This window comes from Myotis daubentonii, chromosome 6 (genome assembly GCF_963259705.1).
Source record: "Myotis daubentonii chromosome 6, mMyoDau2.1, whole genome shotgun sequence".
Taxonomy (NCBI): Eukaryota; Metazoa; Chordata; class Mammalia; order Chiroptera; family Vespertilionidae; genus Myotis; species Myotis daubentonii.
In genome coordinates, this window is record NC_081845.1 from 58,067,957 (window position 1) to 58,080,162 (window position 12,206).

At 42.7% G+C, this 12,206-nt stretch overlaps 1 protein-coding gene across 6 annotated transcripts in view; it reads left to right on the plus strand.

The window, feature by feature from the left end:
* Window positions 1-5,204: 5,204 nt before the first annotated feature.
* Window positions 5,205-12,206, plus strand: part of IBTK (inhibitor of Bruton tyrosine kinase) — an 87,656-nt gene continuing 80,654 nt past the window's right edge. For 4 of the 6 annotated variants that reach the window (XM_059701105.1, XM_059701107.1, XM_059701106.1 and 1 more), the window contains exon 1: window positions 5,207-5,401. The gene's annotated coding sequence lies outside the window, so the exon portion shown is untranslated. Of the gene's footprint in view, window positions 5,402-12,206 lie in introns of all 6 variants that reach the window. The other 2 variants (XM_059701111.1, XM_059701109.1) reach the window with 2 other exon arrangements.

Consider the following 12,206-nt stretch of genomic DNA (forward strand, 5'->3'; position numbering starts at 1 on the left):
TCTACTTCAACCATATGACTCTAATAGAGATTGCCAATCCATGATATCCTTGACTCATCACCAATATGAACCCATTCAGGGCTGCTGGAATTTTTGTGCTTGAGGCAGAGGGCTCAGTGATATCTTCCCTAAAGGCAAAGTTCTGTATCAAAAAGCTATTACCAGCCACAGTTTTTCATATGGGAGACAGTTTGGAGCAGAAGAGAATAAAGCCAAACAATAAGGTTTTAGTCCTTTCTCGGCCAACTGTACTACTAACCTTCCTGTAGTAATAACCATCCTTGCAAAACCTAATCAGGTTTTGGTTTTGGTTTACTGAAACCATACAAGTTCTAATATTCCCTCTTCTGTCACCAGCTGAAGTAGGGCTAACCCTGGCAACCTCTATACAACTTGAACAACAGCAAAATACATTTTGATTATAGATAGCCCTATTTATTTATTTTGGAAAAAAGGCATTTAGGGAGTTTATTGCAAATGCTATGTGGCTTAAAACCAGTTCTTGCAGTGCTCTATTCTGGCCTCTTCTCCAACTCCATGCCTGCTGCCTGGGCTATTCTTTTTCTATTTCTCCCTTTCTAAATTGCTGGAGTCATTGAAAGCCATCTCTAGATTTACTTCTTCCTTTAAGTCTTTTTTAGAAATTCCAGTCAATTATTTTTCCAAATTTTGATTTTTTAAATCAATCAAGTAACATTTAATTATTGCCAACAATAATAAATTATAAAATTCAAAATGATAGGAACTAAGAATAATTGATACCTCCACACAGACATAATCATTGTTATTGGTATATTTATCTTTCTTCTATGTGTAAACACAAACAAAAATTTTTAAAAAGCCAAACAAAATGACTAATTTTAATGTCTTCCTTTCCTACCCACATCTACAGTGCATTTTTCATTTAATTGTATTTTGTTTGTACTATTTCCTAATCATTTTATATGATATTGTCCTGAAAGTATCCAATACCTTTGAAGGCACCTAATTTTTTTTTAATTAAATCTTTATTGTTCAGATTATTACATTTGTTCCTCTTTTTTCCCCCCATAACTCCCCTCCTCCCAGTTCCCACCCCACCCTCCACCCTCACTCCCCACCCACTGTCCTCATCCATAGGTGCAGGATTTTTGTCCAGTCTCTTCCTGAATCTCCCACACCCCTTTCCCCCCCAAGAATAGTCAGTCCATTCCCTTTCTATGTCCCTGATTCTATTATGATCACCAGATTATTTATTCACTTGATTCTTAGATTCACTTGTTGATAGATGCATATTTGTTGTTCATAATTTGTATCTTTACCTTTTTCTTCCTCTTCCTCTTCTTAAAGGATACCTTTCAGCATTTCATATAATACTGGTTTGGTGGTGATGAACTCCTTTAGCTTTTCCTTATCTGTGAAGCTCTTTATCTGACCTTCAATTCTGAATGATAGCTTTGCTGGATAAAGTAATCTTGGTTGTAGGTTCTTGGTATTCATCACTTTGAATATTTCTTGCCACTCCCTCCTGGCCTGCAAAGTTTCTGTTGAGAAATCAGCTGACAGTCGTATGGGTACTCCCTTGTAGGTAACTGACTGTCTTTCTCTTGCTGCTTTTAAGATTCTCTCTTTGTCTTTTGCTCTTGGCATTTTAATGATGATGTGTCTTGGTGTGGTCCTCTTTGGATTCCTTTTGTTTGGGGTTCTCTGCGCTTCCTGGACCTGTAAGTCTATTTCTTTCACCAGGTGGGGGAAGTTTTCTGTCATTATTTCTTCAAATAGGTTTTCAATATCTTGCTCTCTCTCATCTTCTGACACCCCTATAATTCTGATGTTGGTACGCTTGAAGCTGTCCCAGAGGCTCCTTACACTATCTTCGTATTTTCGGATTCTTTTTTTCATTTTGCTTTTCCGGTTGGGTGTTTTTTGCTTCTTCGCGTTTTGAATCTTTGACTTGATTCTTGCGCTCCTCTGGTCTGCTGTTGGGTGTCTGTATAATATTCTTTATTTCAGTCAGTGTATGCTTAATTTCTAGTTGGTTCTTTATCACAACATCGAGGGTCTCATTAGATTTCTTGAGGATCTCACTACATTTATCGGCGGTCTCACCAGTCTTTTCGAGGGCCTTACTAAGTTTATCGGCAGCTTCTAGACAGTTCTTGAGAGACCTGAAAAGTGTGGTTTTGAGCTCTATATCTTCCATTTCTGACATTTGCGTCCTGTTTCTTTGTCTCCGCATTTTTTTATCTTTTCTTGGTGCACCCCCTAGTGGTCTTTGTGCGCAGTCTTGTTGTAGTTAAGCCTTGATTATCGGCAATACTGGGGGTGATTTGACCTCCAGGCTAACTGGCTATGAGAGTCAGCTGTGTCTGCAGTGGGAGAGCTTCTGTGCTGGATCTCTAGGGCGGTGCTAATCTAGCCTTTGCCTGAGGCTATCTGGCAAATGGCTCTGTGCAGGGCTTGGGCGGGGCGGGTCCCCGGGGATCTACAGGGCGGGCAGAGCAAGCAGTTATGGCTGCTCTCAGTTCCGTCCCTAGGGGTTCTGCCTCTCAGAGTCCCAGCAACTGCTGCAAACCTCGGAGAGAAAGCTGCCTTCGAGTTTCGACCGAAGCCAGACAGTCCCGCTTCTCCCGTTTGAGTCTGGGTCCCCAGAAACTCGCCCGGATCTGGAGCTCAGAGTCTGAAACTCCCTCCCGATTGAAAACAACAACCGCGCCCTTGCCGCCAGCCCGCTCCGCGCCTGCACTCCGCACCTATTTCACTTCAGCACTGCGCCTCCTCTGAGTCTGGTTATGATATTCTCTTTCCTCCTAGTTGTAGAATTTCCACTCAGCCAGCCTTCCTGTGGTTCTGGATGATGTCCATTCTGTCCTTTAGTTATATCTCTGAAGTGGTTGTTCGAGGCAGCAATCTCCGGTGTTAACCTATGCCGCCATCTTGGTTTTTTTTTTTTTGGAAGGCACCTAATTTTCCAAGGAAATGGGGAAATAATTAGACATCCTTTGGTCTGGAATGTTCTTTTCTTTCCTGCTTCATCCAGTTATCTCCTACTCATTCTTCAGATCTTAGTTCTTTGGGAACTTCTTTGGGAAATCAGATTAAATTTAGCATAATATTCTCTGAAGTCCTTGTAAAAATTGCAATCTATTCTTTTTAAAAATTTATCTTGATTTTTGAAAGTATTACAGATGCTTCCCACAACTTTCCCCCAACTGACCCCTTCCATCCACAATCTACTCTTGTTTGGGATTATCTGGGTCTATATGCATTTTTGTTCACTATTGGGTCCCCTGTGCTTACCACAGGAGCCTGACACCTAACAATTGTTAAAATGAATGAATGACTGGAATAATTTCACTGCTACTTCTTTAGTTATAAAAAAGTAACATTTACTATTTATGATGTGTTATAATGTGGTAGGCACTCTACCAAGTGCTGTATATCTCTATCCATATAATCACATTTTCACAACTCCAAAATTCATTTTTGCCCCTATTCTAAAAATGAGGAAACTAAGGCTTCTGAAAAGCTAGTTAAGTGGGTGGAGGTATTAAGCAAAAAAGAAAAAAGAGAGAGAGAACTTATGTATATGGACAACAGTATGGAGATTATGGGGGGAGGTGGAAGAAGGCATAGAGAGGACAAAATAAAATAAATTTTAAAAAAGAAAAGCTAAGTAATTTGCCAGGATCCAAATAAGAGGCAGATAAAAGGTTGGAAGTTACATCAATGCATTTATTTACATTATTAGCTTTACTTGACATTATTGGCTTCTTTGTTCATGAATATAAAAGTCATTATACAGGGTGTGGCAAAAATAGGTTTACAGTTGTTAGTACTCGAAACAGTTTATTCTTATATTATTATCAAATAATCATTGTATTAATTAATTTTTTAATTTTTTTTATTAGTTGAGGTATTACAAATGTGTCCTCATCCCCCCCCATTAACCCCCCCCCCCACCCGCACACTCATGCTCCCATCCCCCTGTTGCCCATGTCCATTGGTTTGGCTTATCATTGTATTAATTATTTATTATTTTCTATACAAACAACTGTAAACCTACTTTTGCCACACCCTGTATTTATTGTTTATTTCCAGAGTCACTCAACTTGTACATCACACACTGGATTTTGTTACATGTTAAAGTGGGAAGTAGGGCACCTAGAATAAGGGGTGAAGAGCAAGAATATTGTATTGGAAAGGGCAGCAGGAGCGCTAGTTATTCTCCCCAATCAGCCATATGGCTTTGGGCTTCCACAAGAAAGGCTACCAAAAAAAAAAAAAAAAAAGAGTCAAGCTGAACAGGTTGCCCTTAAGACATCTAGTTCAACTCCTGCGTTTTATAGATGAGAGCCAGAGCCGACAGGGTTTGCATAATTGACAGCGTGGCAGAGCTGGATGGCCAACCAGCTCCTAGTGTTGTTTGTTCTGAGTCACCACCCCGCCCCCCGCCCCCCTTGAACAAACATTTACTGAGTGCCTACTGCGTGAGGCATTCCGCAGCGTTCCCATTCGGTCTCTCAGTATCGATTATTGGCTATTTTCTTTGCTCCCTAATTTTCTTTCTTCACTTTAAAAACGCTCCATTGGGCGCAGTTAAGGGGGAGTGCAAGCCTAGCGTCAGGCACTGAGGGGCGTGACCCGGGTTGGCAGCCGGCCAAGAAGGCAGTGACAAGGGGGCGACTCCCCGGTAATCTACACGTGCACGAGCAACCCACGGAGGGCGAGGCCGCGTCTCCCCCGGACCACGCCTCGGCTTTCCGTGACCCCACTAACAGGGCCACGGGAGGAACCGCTTCTGTGCAAGATCCTGGCCTTCGGCTTCTGCGGTGGTGGCCGGCTGCCCAGGCATTCAGCCAGGTCTCCAGAGCTGTTCTCCCCCCCCCACCCCAGCCCCCTCCCGCCCCGGGTTTATCCTGAATTCCGAGTCTCCAGCTGTCAGGAGAGCAACGTTCCCACTCGGGCGACAGCAGACCCCGAAGGAGGGGCATTTCCACCCCCCGCGGTAGGCCCTGAGCCCCGGCCGCCGCCTTTCCCCGCCCCCGGCTCGCGCCCGCTGCCCCAAGGCCCGCAGGGTCACGCTCCCTTCGGGCTCCAGGGAAAGGCCACGGCTCAGGGGCTGCCACGCGAAGCCTGCTGGGCAGACGGCAGCCAATCCCCGCGAGGCATCCACGAGCCCCAGCCAATCAGCGCCCGTCTTATTCCTGGGTCCAACCCGCCCCGGCCTTTTCTCCTGGCCCCCTCCCCGGTGCCGGTAGTCGCGGCTGTAGGTGCAGCCTCCTCTGCATCTCCCTTGGTGCGGGCCCGGCGGCCCCCTGGCGCCCTTGGGTTCCTCCCATCGCCTTCACTGAGGATGTGTCCCTGCGCGGCCGCGTGCGCACCCCGCGGAGACCGCCGGCGCACTTTCATCTAGCGACTGGTGAGGGGGCTCGGTCGGGCCGCGCGCAGCGGGCCGAGGCGGCTGCGTCCCTCCAACCGGGGGCGAAGGGACAGCGTTCACCCTCCGGAGGGTGCGGGCGGGACGCGGGGAGGGGGCCCCGCGGCGCCCAGGCTGCCGGGCTTCGTGCGGGACGGTGCGGGAGGGCGGGAGCCCGGGTTCCTGGAGCCGCCTTCCCGCCGCAGCCCTCCGCTATGAATGGTCCATCTGGGCGGCGCGCTCTTGGAGACCTGCCCGCCACGCCCTCTCACGCTGTGGCTCTGCGAGTTTCAGATAGTTGTGCCGGGTCCCTTCCCCGGGAGCCCTGAGCCTAGAGTTTGAGGCCATTCCTCCCGGCGTTTTCCCCTTCTCGGGGCTGCACAGTTTGAGCCCACCCGGCGGATGCTAACTCGGGAATTCAGTGTGAGCTGACTGCGCGAAAGGGAGCGGTTCCTTTTGCGGAGATGGAGCCAGAGGACTTTTGCTCTTGTATCGTGTTGTCAGGCCCTCAAGTAGCTTTGGGCCAGAGGTTCTCAACCTGTGGGTCAGACCCCTTTGGGGGTCGACCGACCCTTTCACAGGGGTTGCCTAAGACCATCGGAAAACACATATGTAATTACATATTGTTTTGTGATTAACCACTATGCTTTAATTATGTTCAATTTGTAACAATGAAAATACATCTTGCATATCAGATATTTACGTGACGATTCATAACAGTAGCAATATTACAGTTATGAAGTAGCAACGAAAATAATTTTATGGTTGGAGGTCACCACAGCATGAGGAACTGTATTAAAGGGTCGCAGCATTAGGAAGGTTGAGAACCACTGGTTTAGGCGGTGGGCACCCAACTCGGTGACTACAAGTAAGGGTAATTTTTTTCAACAGCAATATTCTGCTTCTAAATCAAAGGTTTCCTAACTGCATGTGAAGAGAGTATTTTGGGAAGAGTAGACTAGGCAGAACCTAGAGTCCTCTGTGTGATTTATTTTTTTTTCTGTGTGATTTTCATATGAGCTACTTCCACACCAATTTCCTCACTGTGAAATGGAGCTAATCATATAGACAAGGGCAGTACTGGGGCTGAAAAGAGGATTGCATTAGTTAATACATGTAAAGCACTGTGCTTGTACACATGAACGTTTAAGAGATGGTAGGTATTATGTTTGTAAGCCATGGGCAAGTTGGCAGCCCTGTAAAGGTTTGGTTGAAAAGCATTCCAAGCTGTAACCGGTTTGGCTCAGTGGATAGAGTGTCCGCCTGCGGACTGAAAGGTCCTGGGTTTGGTTCCCGTCAAGGGCATGTACCTTGGTTGTGGGCACATCCCCAGTAGTGGATGTGCAGGAGGCAGCTGAATTGATGTTTCTCTCTCATCGATGTTTCTAACTCTCTATCCCTCTCCCTTCCTCTCTATAAAAAAATCAATAAAATATATTTTAAAAAAAAAGAAAAGCATTCCAAGTAGAAAGAACTCTAATATAGTTAGGCCATTTTCAATGGCCTGTAAGTCAATATGTCCTCTTTCCCCCCACTTTTTAAACATTCGTTAGATGCTTACATATGAATGAATTGTCTCATTCATTTTTCAGAAGGAGATAGTTTTTATCCCTCTTTACAAATGAGAGACTTGATACTTAGGAAATGGTGCTCTTCCCAAGGTCATTTAGCTAGTTAGTGGTGTACCTGGGTTACCAGCTCAGGTATGCTGAATTCAGAGTCTGAACTTTATATGCTCCATGGTCACCAGGCCTAGTTGGAATCCTCTTCCTGAAGTCACAAAGCTATTCTTAGGACATGAAATACGGGCATACCTTGTTTTATTGCCCTTCACAGTATTGCACTTCACTGATGTGTTTTTTACACATTGAAGGCAAGACCCTCTACTAACAAAAAGATTACAACTCGCTTTATTGCGGTGGTCTGGAAGTGAACCCACAGTGTCTCTGAGGTATGACTGTGCAGATATTGGTTTATTTTGGTTGGATATGTCAGAGAAGAGCATGAACAGATTTGTGTTTTAGAAAGATAACTGAACTCTTAACCAAGCATAAGTAGAATTGTGAGCCATTGTGAGGGCTCAACCACCACTGGCTATAGTGGACCAGTCTTCAAGGTTGAACAATTCCCTGTAGCTCTTAGCACTTCATATGCATCACATATAGAACAAATTTTCAATTTTAATTTTTATTCTTTTGTTTAAATTTTTTTGTTTTTTGGATTACCAAAGAATTTACATAATCAAGAATTTCTGTAATTAACCCAGAAACCTGGGAGTTATCACCACATCTTGTCAATTCAAGATCCTAAATTTGTCTCTGCATTGCTCATTTTCTTTATTTCTAAAAAAGGCAGATAAGGCTGTCTATACTCTAGTTCTTTCTTGTGTAAATATTAGGCCTCACTCATTTCTGTCTTCTGAATTACTTGGAATTTTCAGAATGGACCAGGATAATCCTAGTGCTTTTATATTTACTGGTCCCTCTGCCTCAAATGCCTACCCACCCTGAATTTATCAGGTATATGTGCTCATCTTTTTTAAAAAATATTTTTTTATTGATTTCAGAGAGGAAGAGAGAGGGAGAGAGAGGTAGAAACATCAGTGATGAGAGAGAATCATTGAGCGGCTGCTTCCTGCGAGCTCCACACTGTGGACCCAGCCTGCAACCCGGGCTTCTGCCCTGACTGGGAATCAAACTGTGACACCCTCATTCATAGGTCCATGCTCAATCACTGAGCCATGCCTGCCAGGCACATGTGCTCATTTTTTATTACCTGCTTATTACTCCTCTACCGAACTGTTATCCGTTAGTAGTTGAGACTGGTTAATAGATAATAAATCTTGTTCAATCAATGCAATTGTTAAATGAGCTATACTTTCATTTAAGTATTATCTTTGAACCTATGTTTATCATTTTATCTAAAGTATTTAAGTCCTATTTATTTTTGTATTCCCATTACCTTGTGCCCTATTGTGGATGCACTTGAGAAGCAGTGTAGTATTGTAGAAATAGCTTGGACTTGACTGTTAAACAGATCTGTGTTTGAATTCTAACTCTTCTACTGGTGGTATGATTTGGGTGGCTTACTTATCGTCTTTGCAATGTAAAATACTCAGTATGTATTAGATGCTTAATATTGATTTCCTTTTCTTTGTCTTTAAGAAGCATTTGTGTGAATGCATAAATAAGATTTACTAGCCAAAACCGGTTTGGCTCAGTGGATAGAGGGTCGTCCTGTGGACTCAAGGGTCCCAGGTTCGATTCCGGTCAAGGGCATGTACCTGGGTTGCGGGCACATCCCCAGTGGGGGATGTGCAGGAAGCAGCTGATCGATGTTTCTCTCTCATCGATGTTTCTAGCTCTCTCTCTCCCTTCCTCTCTGTAAAAAATCAATAAAATATATTTTAAAAAAATAAGATTTATTAGGCATCCTATATAATAAAAAGCTAATATGCAAATCGACCAAACGGCAGAATGACTGGTCGCTATGATGCGCACTGACCACCAGGGGGCAGGCGCTCAATGCAGGAGCTGCCCCCTGGTGGTCAGTGTGCTCCCACAGGGAGAGTGCTGCTCAGCCAGAAGCTCTGAGCTGGGCTCACGGAAATGCTAGGTATGTCTGGCTGCCGGCTTAGGCCTGCTCCCTTAGGCCTAAGCCATCAGTTGGACATACCCCGAGGGCTCCTGTACTACGAGAGGGCGCAAGCTGGGCTGAGGGACCCCCCTCCCCTGAGTGCACAAATTTTGTTCAACCGAGCCTCTAGTTGGAAATATAGACCTGGAATTTAGAAGAAACATGAGGGCAGGAAACAGATTTGGGGATTATGAGCATGTAGGTTAAAGTCTAACATGAGAGATTGAACTTTTTCAGGGAGAATACCAAGTAGAGAGGAAAGAAGACTGAAGATGATATACTGAGAGAAGCCCAACATTTAAAGGTTAGGGCAGTGGTTGGCAAACCACGGCTCGTGAGCCACATGCGGCTTTTTGGCCCCTTGAGTGTGGCTCTTCCACAAAATACCATGTGCGGGCGTGCACGTACAGTGCGATTGAAACTTCGTGGCCCATGAAACTTCGTGGCCCATGCGCAGAAGTCGGTTTTCAGAAAGGAGATAGACGAAACAAGTATACAAGATGAGTGTGGATGGGAGAGTTGGAAGGGGTTGACCTCGGCGAACGTATCTCAATCAGATTGAGGACGTTTATAGCAAACTTAATTAAGTTAATAACAATGTACCTACCTATATAGTTTAAGTTTAAAAAATTTGGCTCTCAAAAGAAATTTCAATCGTTGTACTGTTGATATTTGGCTCTGTTGACTAATGAGTTTGCCGACCACTGGGTTAAGGGAAGAGATGTTAATGCCTTTGGAAGAAGTGATAGGAGAGAGATCCTATGCTTTCAGCATCCCTTTCTAGATTCCTTAGGAGAATGTGGTGTTGATGACTCAAAAATAGGGAAGTTAAATAAGATAAGAACTGAAAGTACCCAGAAGTATTTGGAAATTTGGAGGTCATCGGTTTCATGATTTCATTGGAGAAGTATGTGTGGAGGCACTGAAGCTCAAACATGGATTTTGGTATTAAAATGTGTTATCTTTTTGTTGCTGAAGAAATGGTAGTAATAAAAACTACTGTTTCTTGAATGTGTATTTGATGCCAGGCATCATGCTAAGCAGTTTTACTTATCATTACAGTAACTCTGAGGTTGGTGGTATTGTCTCCATTTCCAGATGAAGAAATGAGGGCTTGTAGAGATTATGTAATTTTTAGTTACATAATTGGTAACAGCTGGCATTGCTATATTTGAATCCAAATATGTAGGACTCTAATAAACGCTATTAGTCACTTCTATGTTAATGTTCATAGTATTCTCTGTGTGGTTCTCTCTCTCTCTCTCTCTCTCTCTCTCTCTCTCTCTCTCTCTCTCTATATATATATATATATATATATATATATACATATACACACTAGCCATCAGTCGGACATCTTTAGTGCTGCCGCGGAGGCAGGAGAGGCTCCCGCTACTGCCGCTGCACTTGCCAGCTGTGAGCCTGGCTTCTGGCTGAGCAGCGCTCCCCTGTGGGAGTGCACTGACCACCAGGGGGCAGCTCCTGCATTGAGCGTCTGCCCCCCGGTGGTCAGTGTGCGTCATAGCGACCAGTCGTACTGCTGATTGGTCAATTTGCATATTAGCCTTTTATTATATAGGATACTTTAGAATGGTACTACTTTTATATTTAATATTTTTTAAAATTTTCCCTTTAAATCTTTACATATATTAATAAATGGGAATTATTTTCTGCTGTATCTTAAATTCTTTCATGTAGATTTGAGTGATTCACCAATAAGTAGTTCATTTCAGGTATTATGAAGACACTGAAAACAAAATGATGGCAAAATTTTAGAGCCTCAACAGATCGAGATTAACAACATTTGAATTTTGTCATATACTATGTGTTCAAATTATAACATTTTTATTTTTTAAAAAATATATTTTTACTGATTTCAGAGAGGAAGGGAGAGGGAGAGAGAGATAGAAACATCAATGTTGAGAGAGTTATTGATCTGCTGCCTTCTGCACACCCCACACTGGGGATCTAGCTTACAACCTAGGCATGTGCCCTGACCTCGGGAATTGAACTGTGACCTCCTGGTTCATAGGTCTATGCTCTACCAATAAGCCACACTGGCTGGGCCATTTTTAACATTTTTAAACGGCTTGAGGCTTTGGCACCTTTTCCTTTTTGTCAACTAACTCCCAAACACTTTATTTCTGGTTCAAATCAGTACTTTAAGGGTGAATTATTTTTATAAGGACTGTCAAATTATAAAACTTACAGACTTAAAATGGAAATGGAGCTAGAAAGATAAGGAATCATCTAGTTCTATGCTATCATTTCCGAATAGGGAATCAAATAGTTAAAAACTAGTTAGATTTAGGGCTTCTGACTTTTAGTGTACTTTGAAATAGGAGTAGACAATGTTAATTTGGGATGTTTCATATCTGTCTGACACATGGAAGATTCCCCTGTACATATAGTAAACTCATTGATGTCCCTTCAAATAGTCATTCAGTAACTTTTTCTCTATCATTTGAAGCATTATAAAAACAAAATGAAAAAAGTATTTTGGGGAATATAAGTATAATAGTTGATATCTTGGACAAGGGACTTAGCATAAATTTTTACTATAAAGCAGTGATGGCGAACCTATGACACGCATGTCAGAGGTGACACGCGAACTCATTTTTTGGGTTGACTTTTCTTTGTTAAATGGCATTTAAATATATAAAATAAATATCAAAAATATGTCTTTGTTTTCTAATAGGAAGTTAAGAAACTGAAGAAAGTAGGTTATCAAATAGTTGACAAGTGGTATTTCATTTCTCCAGATCTGAATAGAACAAAGCATGATAGAGTAATATACTGGAAAAAAGGAAGCTTAGAGGCTCGTATATGATGGTTGAGTTTTCTGTGCGTTTTATGGTCTCTCCAATCAATATATTAGCATTAGACATTTATTTTTGAATAGGTATACATGCATATGGTAAAGCATTAAAATGGGGTTTATAGTAAAGAGTAAGTCAGTCTTCCATTCCTATCTCCAACCATTGGTGCCCTTATTTAGAGCCACTATTAACCATTTTCTTGTGTATTCTGGACATCATTAATTAACCTGTACATACATATACATTTTTTCTCATAAATAGTATTATAATTGCATCTCATTTTTTAAAAATCTTTTTAAAATATGTTTTTATTGATTTTAGGGAGGAAGGGAGAAGGAGAGACAGAAATATCAGTG